At 41.9% G+C, this 12,391-nt stretch overlaps 1 protein-coding gene across 1 annotated transcript in view; it reads left to right on the top strand.

Moving 5' to 3' along the window:
- Positions 1–803: 803 nt before the first annotated feature.
- Positions 804–12,391, top strand: part of LOC132449013 (calcitonin gene-related peptide type 1 receptor-like) — a 33,759-nt gene continuing 22,171 nt past the window's right edge. The window contains exon 1 of the mRNA XM_060040595.1: positions 804–961. The gene's annotated coding sequence lies outside the window, so the exon portion shown is untranslated. The remainder of the gene's footprint in view (positions 962–12,391) is intronic.

Below are 12,391 nucleotides of genomic sequence, written 5' to 3'. Positions count from 1 at the left end.
TACACAATGTATCTTTATAAACATAACTTGTAGATGTCATTGCTTGTTTTAATTTTAATGAGATAAGTTGGCCATAAATGCTGAAATCAATCTGTCTATCATATCAGATGAGATTTTTCAATGAATTACATCAAATTATAGCAACATACTTTAAATGTACTAAATATTTGATCCATGGCCCTGCATGTAATATTAAACAAAAGACAGAGGAGGGCAGTGTTGGAAAAAAGTAATTGCGCTTTGTGTGTGTGTGTGTGTGTGTGTGTGTGTGTGTGTGTGTGTGTGTGTGTGTGTGTGCGTGTGTGTGTGTGTGTGTGTGTGTGCGTGCGCGTGCGTGTGCGTGCGTGTGTGTGCGTGTGCTTGTGTTACCTACTAAATGCAGTATTTCCAGTAGGCCTACTTATGTCCCACAATTCAAGGAAAGAGTACTAAAAGTTATATTTGACAATATAAATAAATATGCATGTATGCATATATAGATAATAATGTATAGAAGCCACTTCGTGTTTTCAAGAAGAAAACACGAAGAGGGTTTTATGTTTTATTTCAGGAATTAGGATAAGACATATATTAATATCATCATTTTTCAAAGCATTCTATATCATATTAATAATTATAATTATATATTGTTGTTGTAATGGTTATTAGTAAAAGATAGTACTATACTATAATAGTGGGCCCTATACACTGTTATAGAGCCACTGCCGCGAGTTTTCTAAATTATAAATGTAATATATATATTTTAAAACGGATAGACAAAGTTTGGGGAGGGAGGGGGGGGGGGGCGTGATGTAACAGGAAGCTGTGGGCTGACACCAGTGTGTCATCCCTATCCCTCCCCAGCTCCTCAGTGAGCGGACAGAGCCGTCGCGTCCGCCTCGCAGCCTACCGCGTCGCCGTGTTGGATTGCCTTCCAACTTTTCCCGACCATACGATCGGATTGGCTGGGCTAAACACTCAGGTAAGGGAACGTTTACATGAGCTGATCCTACACGACGGTGTAGGGATGAGGAGGTTAGGGAATGCTCCCCATTCCTTTCTATTCCTCTCCAGTGTAGGCTATTGCGGCGTGAATTCAGTTTAACTTTAAAGGATAGGAAGCACATCTGCACATCACACACGCATGGCATTTGAATGCGTTAACTGTATGCCATTAGGATGGGGACGTACGTGCGTGTTAACGGGGGATACTTGCGAATGAAAACAACCTGGGAATTTGGGTTCAATGCATTCCACCGCGTATAACCTGTGCATGGTATGGTATAAATGTGGTATAAATGTATGTAGAATGTGCAAGCCTACTGTAGGCCTTCAGAGAGAGCCACTCCATGTGTGCATTCCAAAAGCATCAGGTTTGAAATCGTGGATGTGTAGTTTGAATCGCCACTCAGACTTCCACTATTCGTTCGTTCATTCTTCGCGTACGACACATTATTTTGTGTGTGTTGCATGTTCAACATTAGCGCCGCTAAATATACGGGATCCACATTTAATGAAGCTCGTGACATCCTCTAGAATAATATCAGATGTCACTGCATGTTTCATATAATGCACAAAATCGATTGATCGCTCACGGTCGAATCGATCATGACAATTGGACGCTGCAATATTTTAAAGAAGAACGACCATGTCAGAATGCTCATTTGGTCTCTATTTGTTTGTAAATAAATACCATGGAACCAGATTGAATAAAAAAAGTAATCTCGACAGCCAATAGTATTTGTAGACCATGTACATGTTCGTTGACTAATCTGATGTAGAAAGGTGATACCTTTGGAAGAAGGTGGCTGATGATGATAATGATGACGATGATGATGATGATGATGATGATGATGATGATGATGATGATGATGATGTGATAATGACGGTAGCCTATACTCATTTCCATGTGGCACCTGTAACGTAGTGCGTTTAATTAGACCTGACACATTCAAAGCAAGCCCATCAAGTAGGCTTGCGTATATAGATTGGTCCTTCTACCACTGTCAGACATAGATTCTGTCCATAGATGTATTGCACCTTTGCTGATAGTTCTACAAATCGATGATCTTGCATTCTATAACCCATGATAGAAAGTGTCATGAAAACGCTGTGGTGGTCACCAAAACCATCCAACATTGTTTTTCATCTGTAGTGTTGGTCATTGCTTGGTCTTTTTCGTATCCAAAGCCATGCCAGCGTAGGTAAGGTTTTATGTCAATATACGGCTGCCAGCTTGCACGATAGTGGCCCTTTGTGCGTGTGCGTGTTGTACCCCGATGTCCTACAGTACAAAAACTGCAATAAACATCCAATGACTAATTCATACCATGGGATCTTTGCGGTACTGGCATACCGCAAAGAAATGAGGTGCAGGTGGTCAACATCATAGTTAGGAGGCTGTTAGTCGTAATCCGAATGACTCTATGCCAGCGTTTCTCTTAACCTATTTGTTTTGAGAATAAGACAATCTGCAATATATATTGATACAATAGGCTATTTATTTATAAATGAATTATTAAGTGTTGTGATGAATCCCCACCATATAATCCAGCAATATAGTTAGTCAATGATAATATAATACTGTATCCCACTCCAAAACACACACACACACACACACACACACACACACACACACACACACACACACACACACACACACACACACACACACACAATCTAATAATCTACAGCCAAACCTAAAACCAAACCATCCAGCATCACAGACACCCAACCTGAACCCTACACCAACGCCCCCCCCCCCCCCCTTCCCCCACCTGTGTCACCGGCGAGGTGTTTGTTATTTTTATTGTGCTAACTGGAAGTGACTGACGTGTGCCTGGGTGTCCACTGGGAGAATGATGGCCATGCCGGCGTTGTTAAGCAGCACCTCATAACTCTTCCCGGCACCAACGGACAGAGGCGGAGCCAAAAGGGCCCCCCCCCCCCGAGTCTCCATCTCCTTTATTGTACTGGTATTAACGCTAGCAACCCCTCCCCCCGTTTATTGATCTCCCTTTTATTATTCTCCTGCCACGTTTGTTTTCCTGCGTGGGTTGCTGCTCTTTCACCCGCCCCCCCCGCATGTATTCAATCACCCTTCCTATCCTTTAGTGAATGCCTTGCACCCACACGGGGGTCTTGAGGTACAGTTTTCCGTTTAGATTTTTCCCGTCCCGGGGGGTGGTTAAAAGGATGCTCAGGTTAAAGTATTACAGTAGTGCACAATGATGTTGACACACACACACACACACACACACACACACACACACACACACACACACACACACACACACACACACACACACACACACACACACACACACACACACACAAAAACACAGAGACACACACGCACACATGCACACACATAAAAAAACACCCTGCAGTAGACTAAATTCCAGGGAGTAGCAACCTTTTGTTGTCAAATGTTTATTGTCACGATTCACTCGCTGCATGTCATGATGACCATGACATCATCACACATTGCTTTCCTGCTCGAGGTAGGGTTGGTTGTAGCACGTTGGCGGGGTCTTATCATGGAGAATGTTCCAGTGGCGTGCAGGGTTTTGGAGTGTGGTTCCTAAGGGTGTTTGGTATTTCAGCCAGCTAAACAAAGTGTCCATGAGAGAAACAAGTTAGCCAGATTTATTGGGAGGGAGGTGCACATACGTATGCATGCACATGGATGTGTGAGTGTGTGCGTGTGTGTGTGTGTATTCTTGCTTAACTGGGTTTGGACGTGTGTTGGTGTGTGTGTGTTTGTGGACATTCAACCATAGCAATTTCCTTTACTGTCAATGTATATATGCTTATATATAACCTAAACGTTCATAACCCCTGACCTTCAACTCACCCCTGCTTTAACATCGATCAGGTGTCCACACACACGCACACATGTCCAAGTTCTGATGCATGTCAACACACAAAGGTCACAAGGTCAACGGTTAAAGATTCTATAGCCGAAGCCTAACACAGTGCTCCTGGCTTTTTAACCCTTTCAAGCTTTTGTTTTCCTCTTCTTGTGTTTAGTTAATACACTCAAGTGACCTATCACAGTATTTAGAATATAACATTGTTTTGGGTTCTAGTGTACACACACTTTGCCACTCTGCTCAGAGACATTAATCAACCCGTGTGTATTAAAGATATGCTTATGTAATATCTAATATTTAAGGTCAAATCTGGGTGCACCAATCATTTTGTTCGAGTTGGGGATCTGTAGTTGGCAAACACAAACTTGGCCAGCGCTAGTTAACGATATACGTAAATGTGTATTTTAAAGGTCCCATGGCATGAAAATCTCACTTTATGAGGTTTTCTATCATGAATATGAGTTCCCCTAGCCTGCCTATGGTACCCCAGTGGCTAAAACTTGCATTTTGTGTAAAACGAGCCCTAGGTATCCTGCTCGCCTTTGAAAAAATGGAAGCTGGCCCCATATGGGGCCAAGTTACATTCCCCTTCTCCGCCTTGCTCGCCGAGAGAATTTGGCCCGCCAATGAGACAATGAGCCACGACCGTGCGAGCGCCATATGTATGTGTATGTGATTACACACTGTAACGCTAGTGTTGTACACTTCTTCGTTATTTGGATAACCGTTCTTCTGTTGGTGTTATGGCCATAACATTCTCTGACGTCTCTGGTATTCCACTAGGGCTGTAACAATGAATCGATAAAATTGATAAAAAAAGATGACTAAAAGCGTTGGCAACGAATTTGGTCATCGAATCGTTGAGTCGCGCGATTAAAGTGTAATTCCGGTGTAATATGGATTGGGATATGTTTTGTATGATAACGAGTTGAAACGTTTGTTTTGGATCACAAAAACCGCATATACACACTTTCTTCAGTTGGCTGTTTTTAGCCGATTCTATCAAAACGCTATAAACTTGGAACGATGGGGTCACTGGTTATGGTAAAAAAATTACCCTTTAATACGTCACTCTTTACACTGTTTACAGCCAGCCGCCGACAGGTTGGTTCATGGTTCATGCACGCCCACAGCGAGCTTTAGTGTGAGCGACCACAGCTTATATTTTGGTAATATCTTAACACTGGACTGTATAAAGGTGCTGTACCTTCACTGGCTTTGGGTTAGGGTTAGGGTTAAAATAACTCCTTCAACTCAGTATCCGTCTAGTCCAACCAAAAACTCTGTCAGCTGCTGCTGCTGCAGACGGTGTGCAGACGGCCTCGGAGTCGGCACTGCGTGCATCAACAGTCATTCAAAGCAGCAGTAGTAATCACACAATCGGACGATGTAGAAACTTAAAGTCCCGTCAGTTAAAAATAGTAATCAAGTTTTTAAATCCATGTTAAAATCGGCAGGATATAGAGCTAGTTAGCTTAAAAAAAGTAGCAAACAGTGTCAAATGTGATGTGTTCAGGTCGGCACAGTTATATGATTGATGTGTTCAATTGCAACACAAAAAAAAAAAATCTGAGATTTTGGCGAAAACAAGTTTTCCCAGCAATATAAAATAGATAGTAAAGATGGAATTATGACCTGTTTAATGTCCTATCTTGAGCTATGATGACCTTATCAGCAATTAAAGCAATAATACGAGTTATATTTCAACAAAATAATAGAAAAGTATCAATAGTGGTATCAATAAAGACTTGGATCGTTAAGGAGTCTCGAAAATGGTGTCAATATCAATAAAAATTAACGATCTCCTGTCAACTGAGAGAAATTAAGATGATTTAATTAATTTTTAACTGTTATTATTAACCAATTAAAGATCTTATCGGGTATCCGGTTAACCATGGACATCCCTTTTATACTGTATATATGTGTGTGTGTGTGTGTGTGTGTGTGTGTGTGTGTGTGTGTGTGTGTGTGTGTGTGTGTGTGTGTGTGTGTGTGTAAACACATCGTAACACAAGTTTTGTACACTTCTTTGTTATTCGGATAAAAGTTGTTGGTGTTATGGCGCATAACACGTCGGGTTCTTTGACGTCTCTTGTATTTCCACAATTAGACTCGTAGTGGGGGTCAGAGGTGGAGTGGCCGTCGGGACGATCGGGAGATTTCCCGGTCGGCCGGCGAGGTCAGGTGGACCGGCCCGCAATTGTGTAGCGGCCTGCGAAGTCAGTTGGATCGGCCCACAGTTGTGAGCGGCCGCGAGGCGTCTGCAAGCCGGCCCTGAGCATAATTTATTCCCTGGCAAGATGCCGTGAAAATCCCCGAAATAAACAATACATCTCTCAAGAACATCCAACCAATATTTATACCACTTGCTTACTCTCTATGTCTCATTCATGGTTTTTCTTTCTATTATTTTTTTTTACTTCATTTAATTCTTCATTATTCAGGCGTTACAGAAGTTTCATAGCCAAAAATAAATAATACGAACTTCAGTTTACTTTAATTTGTTTGTTCTTGAATTGACGTAGAATGGAGCAAAGACTCCTGGGATTGGGAAATGCGTTTATCCAATAAACAGCTTGCAGGTCAAGTCCATTTTTGGAAATGTAGGGGGATATATGAGCGGCCCCACGTCCATTGGCATGACCCTAAAGACACGTCAGACAGAGAAGGCGAGCAAGTTAGTGGTTGCTTGCTTTTGCTTGTTGTGGCACTCATGGAAGGCAAGAAGAGAAAAGACAAAGGAGGAGCTGAAAAGGCCAGAATAAAGAAGAAGCGGATGCTGGAGGGGGATGCATCTAACTGCTCAAAAATAACAGATTTATTCCGAAGTTAGCCAGAGCTCCACCATTGACGTTATTGCTAGGCGGGAGCCAATCTGCTAGTCAAATGTGTATGTGCTGGCTGGTAGATTTCAGACGAATTAATGCCTTTACTGATCTTTCTCTTTTAATGGATGGAGAATATGTTAACAGATTTGGAACATGTAGTAGTAGTCGTGTCAACACGTTCCACCGGTATTACCGAGAATAAACGGTATAAACTTTGAAACTAGGTCAACCGCCATCTTCTCGTCAACTCGCCTCTCACACTCGGTGATAGCGTCTTATAATTAAGCAATAGATCACGCCAGGCTGCGGTATAATGAGCACATGCCACTGACTGAAGTGATCTATGGCTTTTATACAACGGTTACTGTTATGGCGAAACGAAAGTCATAGACACACTACATTTAAAAAGAAACCAAGAAAGTCAAAGTAGCCGTTTTATTAAAGAATACAAAAAAGTTGTCCCTCCTGGCTGCCGCTATGCATCGACGGTCGCTATGCAACACACTTTAGCGTCCCTCCGAGAGAAGGCTCCGATAGAGCGGTTCGCCGGCAATTTATCCTATGGAGCAGTACACTCGCCGTGTGCCTAAGCTTTCGTTAGTCTCTCCATCGCCTTGCTCACTCCCGGAGTAACAACATTTACACCCTCTCCATCATCCAACATATGTTTTACTTTGTAACTGTTTCTACTTCCAGGCGCGGAGTGATATGCAAACTTTCACAAAATGATCGGGCGTCATAGCAGTTATGTATACGCTCATTATACAACAGTTGGGAACCAATCAGATCGCTGGATTTAGGTCCCCCGTTGTATAACGTTCTTTATACAACGGGGGACCTAAATCCAGAGGTTACAGAGGTGGACAGCGGTGCGTAAATGTTGCGTACATACTACATAGCGTTAATATGGTGAATGTAAAGGCTGGTTTAGCGATGCAGAATTTAAACTTGAAGTCGTAGTTCCCCCCGGACCGTTTAGCCAAAGTATACTGCTCCCACTGGTTGCTACTCCCTCAACCATTCGCAGTTCTCCGTCGGGATGTCGGATATGCAATGCAATTCGCCGCCCGATTGATCTTATATGTTGACTAGAAACCATGTAGGGCGGCAGTAACTCAGGAGGTAGAGCGGGTTGGCTTGTGACCGGAAGATTGGAAGATAGATAGTTCGATCCCCGGCTCCTCCTAGCCTCCACCCTGACTGCTCTGGGCAGAGAGGTGTGGCGTCCCCTGTCTGTATAAGCTATCGAAAGGAATGACGATGGTGACCCATCGTTACTCCTGAGTTACTCCCGATGGAGACTCGATAAAATGAATGAAAAAAAAAATGAAATGAGAAACCATGTAAGCAGATTTGTAAATAAACTTCCAAAGCTTTCCAATCTTATTTGGTGTTTCATTGGTCCATAATGTGCAAAGTAAATAATTTATAAAGTAAATAAGGTTCAAGAAACAAACCCTTGATAAATACCCTGACCATATTGAACTAAATACTTCATGGGTCAAGTCATAGAACAGCTCACACACACACACACACACACACACACACACACACACACACACACACACACACACACACACACACACACACACACACACGTACAAGCACAAGTACATTCACACACTGAGGGTCTCACGGAAATATTCCTCCTCAGAGGTCACACAGAGGACCCCCGGGGATATTCTTTGGCATCTTGAGGGCCGTTTTAAAACAGCATTGAATTTGACCTCACTTCCCCGACCCAGGGTTATTTTGGAGATGGGTTAGTCCAGTAGGGACCTACTCCTGCGGGTTCAGGATGTCCCAGATGTACACATATTTATATGGGTTTGGGTCAAACAAATATGAGTATATAAATGTATGTCCCGCAAAGGCTCTTGAGACTAACTGATTAAGGCTATACTAATAAAATGTACTTGACAGGACTTGAGATGCATGTCAAAGATGTGACTTTACATATATTATTTGGTAAATAGTTTATGATGTTGCATACTTTATTCAGCAAAATATTTTGTTACTTAGAATTTCCAAAGAACCAGTATTATATGATCTTACTAAATGTAAATATGTATGCTAAGCTTTAGTCAAACTACAAACACTTACATTAGGTAATACAGTACTTGGTCAATCCCATCTAGTGTGATCTATCAATCTGCTATCTGGGGGGACCCTCCCACTTGTGATTTCACTAATAAAGTAGACTAAGGTAGAAAAGTCTTGTTATGCCAAACCAGCATCATATCTTCTGGAAAAATAGGGGTCCTTTAAAAGGTTAAGAAAATTGTCCAAATATGTTTCTGTTTTCTGGTCCCATTAGCTAAAGATACTTGCAAAAGTTAAGCGATCCATCCAGCAGTTCTTGTCTCTGACATCTGGCTATGCATTCACATACCTTTCCTTGTGCTCATGGAGAAGAATAGACTATAAGACGCGATTAAATGTTAAAGAGTGGCGAATGCCTCCCTTACATCTGTGCCTCGTTGCTTTACTTTTTGTTCTGTTGGAGCCCTGGGCAATTGTTTGCAATGGCATGTGGTCCTCTCCAGCTCCCTTCTAGGACAGAGAGATTTGTTCAGTTCAAGTTGAAACACTCAAATGTTACAGATTATTATCAAGAGTTATTACCGCTGGGATACCATTGAAATATGCATGGTGCATGGAGAAAGGGTTCTGCATGTATGCCCCTTAATTTATTTGGAAAGATTGAGTGTGCTTTTGAAATGCCTTTTAAAATGCATGCATTTTTAATGTTTTCTTGTGTGTTTGGACATCAATGTTAACGAATGCATGTATACATCAAGCATTGTCGATTGAAGGAAATCTGTAAGGGGCTTCCTTTACATCATCAGCATGGCCGCGCGTATGTGTGTTTACCTACACACATACGGTACTTACACAAAAATAGTCACATTTCCTTTCCCCAACTGAATGAAGTTCTGACTGTAAATCATGTCTTGTGTCGCTTCAACAGTGCGCCGGAATGGGATGGGAGGGTGGGGGTTGTGGGGGTTGTGGGGGTTGCAGGATAAATTTAACCACCACATGGGGTAAAGAAAATACACCGGGTTGTCTCCTCGTGTACATTTTCCACGCATGGAGTTCGGGGCTCATGTGCGGAATGGTTGGCGTTTAGCATTGAGGAGTGACGTGCTGAAACTTCACAAACACCCGGGGACACCTGTTTCACGTTGAAACTACCCCCACCCCCCCTATGCCACGGGCTTGGAAGGTAAAGGTCATGTATTCAGAGTAAACAGAGTGTGCAGTACACTGTCAATACTGGACCACTAATTCTAATCGTTGAGTCGTGTATCGGTTCTGCGTGCTGGAAAACGAAAGGTTGGAGATGGGGTTTGTTGTTTATCTGATTAAAATTTCTGTGTGTTTGTGTTTATGTGTGTTAACTATTTTCCTATGTAAGTTAACATTTTGTCCAAGAAGTGTCCAATTGAGGCATACACTGAAAATCTGAGTAACTGCAAAACAATATAAATGAAAGTGCAGCTCGGGAAAAATAAAAGCTTGACTAATTGAAAAGTAGCTAGTGGTGTGTGAGTGTATTTGTGTATCCCTGCCAATGAATGGCTGTACTTGAATAATGAATTGGCTCAATCAGACAAAAAAGAGTTTGAGTGAGAGATCACACAGACATTTGAATGACCTCGCCTGTTTGTACTCGGATGAGTTTCGGGAACTTTCAGATAATTAAGGACATTCATCTTGGTTGTCAAAACTTAAACATCATGTTCTCATAGATTCAATGCAAAGATTATTTGGCATCAACTCAGAGTTGAGGTTTTTGTGCTAGTTAGGGTTAGGGTTAGGAATGTAAATGGCAAGTTTCTACAAACATTACATTCAACATGATTTGGACTTCCAACAAATGCACCAATATATGGCGTCATAATGAAATACATTATTACCTTTCATTATTTACGTATTAAGAAGCTGCTTATACCCAAGCTAATCCAAGCAACTGATTTCAGCAGCAATTAGGAAGCAGGTAAATGCATGGAGGTCCATCTATCTCATGGATGCCTACATGATAAGCTGTGGACATTGACATCAACCAAATATCAACCAAATCAACCAAATACCTTTCGTCTCAGAGAAGACACCCTCTCCTACACCATCATTTCATCAGAAGCTGTTCACCTGTGTGGCTTCATACACAATGACTTTTCTCACTACATTATCCTCAATCTGCCCGGGCACGATTTTATAGTTGGATTACGTTATGGGTTCCATTACATTACCTGCAGGCATTCATGAGCAATAGGCCCTAACTCTTAACTGCTCCTTAATGACAGGTATCTGAATTCACAGTAAGTCCATATTCCCTATCTGCTTTATATTGAAATAGTAACAGAAAATTAACCAATTGCCATTATATTTTGTCTCAACCTCAGGTCCTCAATCTTTCTTTATCTAAGCCATTGGTCATTAGTTATTGGGTGCTGTGTTCAATCCAAACCAGTTTATATTAGGATTTTGCTGGAGAATTGGCAATGATTGCCATTGTCATGATTGGGCAGATTTAAAGCCACATAGTCCACCGTGGATCCCATGATTGGCAGATGATTGGCATGTCCTGTCATTAGAGCAGAAAGCCTGTTGTCGGTTTGAAAGCCATTCAAATCCTTGGAGGAAAATCTAGGAACACTTGCCAAGGCGCCCTGTGTGGGCAGAAGGAGTTTTCCAGTGCACCAATGGATCCATGACAGGGATATGGCAGTCGATAAAATGTAAACCGGGGCTCTGGCAAAGGACGACAAGCAGCTGTAGAAGGCCAAGCCATTTCTCAGGCAAACCTTTGGGTGTTTGCAGATGTAACGTGTGACGTAGGCTCTTGTGTAAAGTGTTCATGACTAACAGGGAGAGAGGCAGGCCACCCACTCTTGAAAATGGTGAGTGCTTGGATTGCGTTGACCCCGATAGATCTGTGATCGCGTCTAGTTGATCAATGGAGGGCCTCCCTCTTTAAAATACAGAGCGCTGGCATTTTTACAACACAGAATGAACATACTTGCTACAGAAATATTTATCATCCTTCTACCTCCCCAATTTTTTCCTCCTTACTAGATTATTTGCGGGTATATTTGTTTTCTGATGTTGTTTGATAATGTTAACCATTGTCCATACCCATTAAGCAGTTACTAGAATTAGTAGCAGTCATATTTGTGGCATTAAAGTCGAGAAAGATGAAGACATAATCGTTTTCAGCAAATGCTTTTTATTCTTTGGTTTTTAATCAAGACAAGATATATCCTCCGTCTCAGTTTACACAAATGCCAAAAAAATAAATATAGACAAATAAGTAGAGAACAATAGCAAGAAACATTATGTTATTTGTCTCTGGTGAATTTGGGAAAACATGCATTTGTGTGTATAATTAAGATGGAGAGAGTGAGAGAGTGAATGTTAAGCAGAGAGAGAGAGAGAGAGTGAATGTGAAGCAGAGAGAGAGAGAGAGAGAGAGAGTGAATGTGAAGCAGATAGAGAGTAATCCAGATAGAGAAAGAGAGAGAGAGAGAGAGAAAGAGGGAGAAGACAGCTGTATGTTTCCAATTTACACATGAATTTAATTTCGTGCAAACTGCAAACCCATTTTCAGCCAGCTCTGCGTCTCCTCCTTCTCCAAATCCTCTCCCATGTGTCAGCGCGTTTGTTGATTTGGAGCAGCTTTGAGCAGGCTGGTGGCCAGATAGA

Source organism: Gadus macrocephalus, chromosome 20, assembly GCF_031168955.1.
Source record: "Gadus macrocephalus chromosome 20, ASM3116895v1".
NCBI classification, from domain to species: domain Eukaryota; kingdom Metazoa; phylum Chordata; class Actinopteri; order Gadiformes; family Gadidae; genus Gadus; species Gadus macrocephalus.
This window is presented reverse-complemented; position numbering and strand designations above follow the sequence as displayed.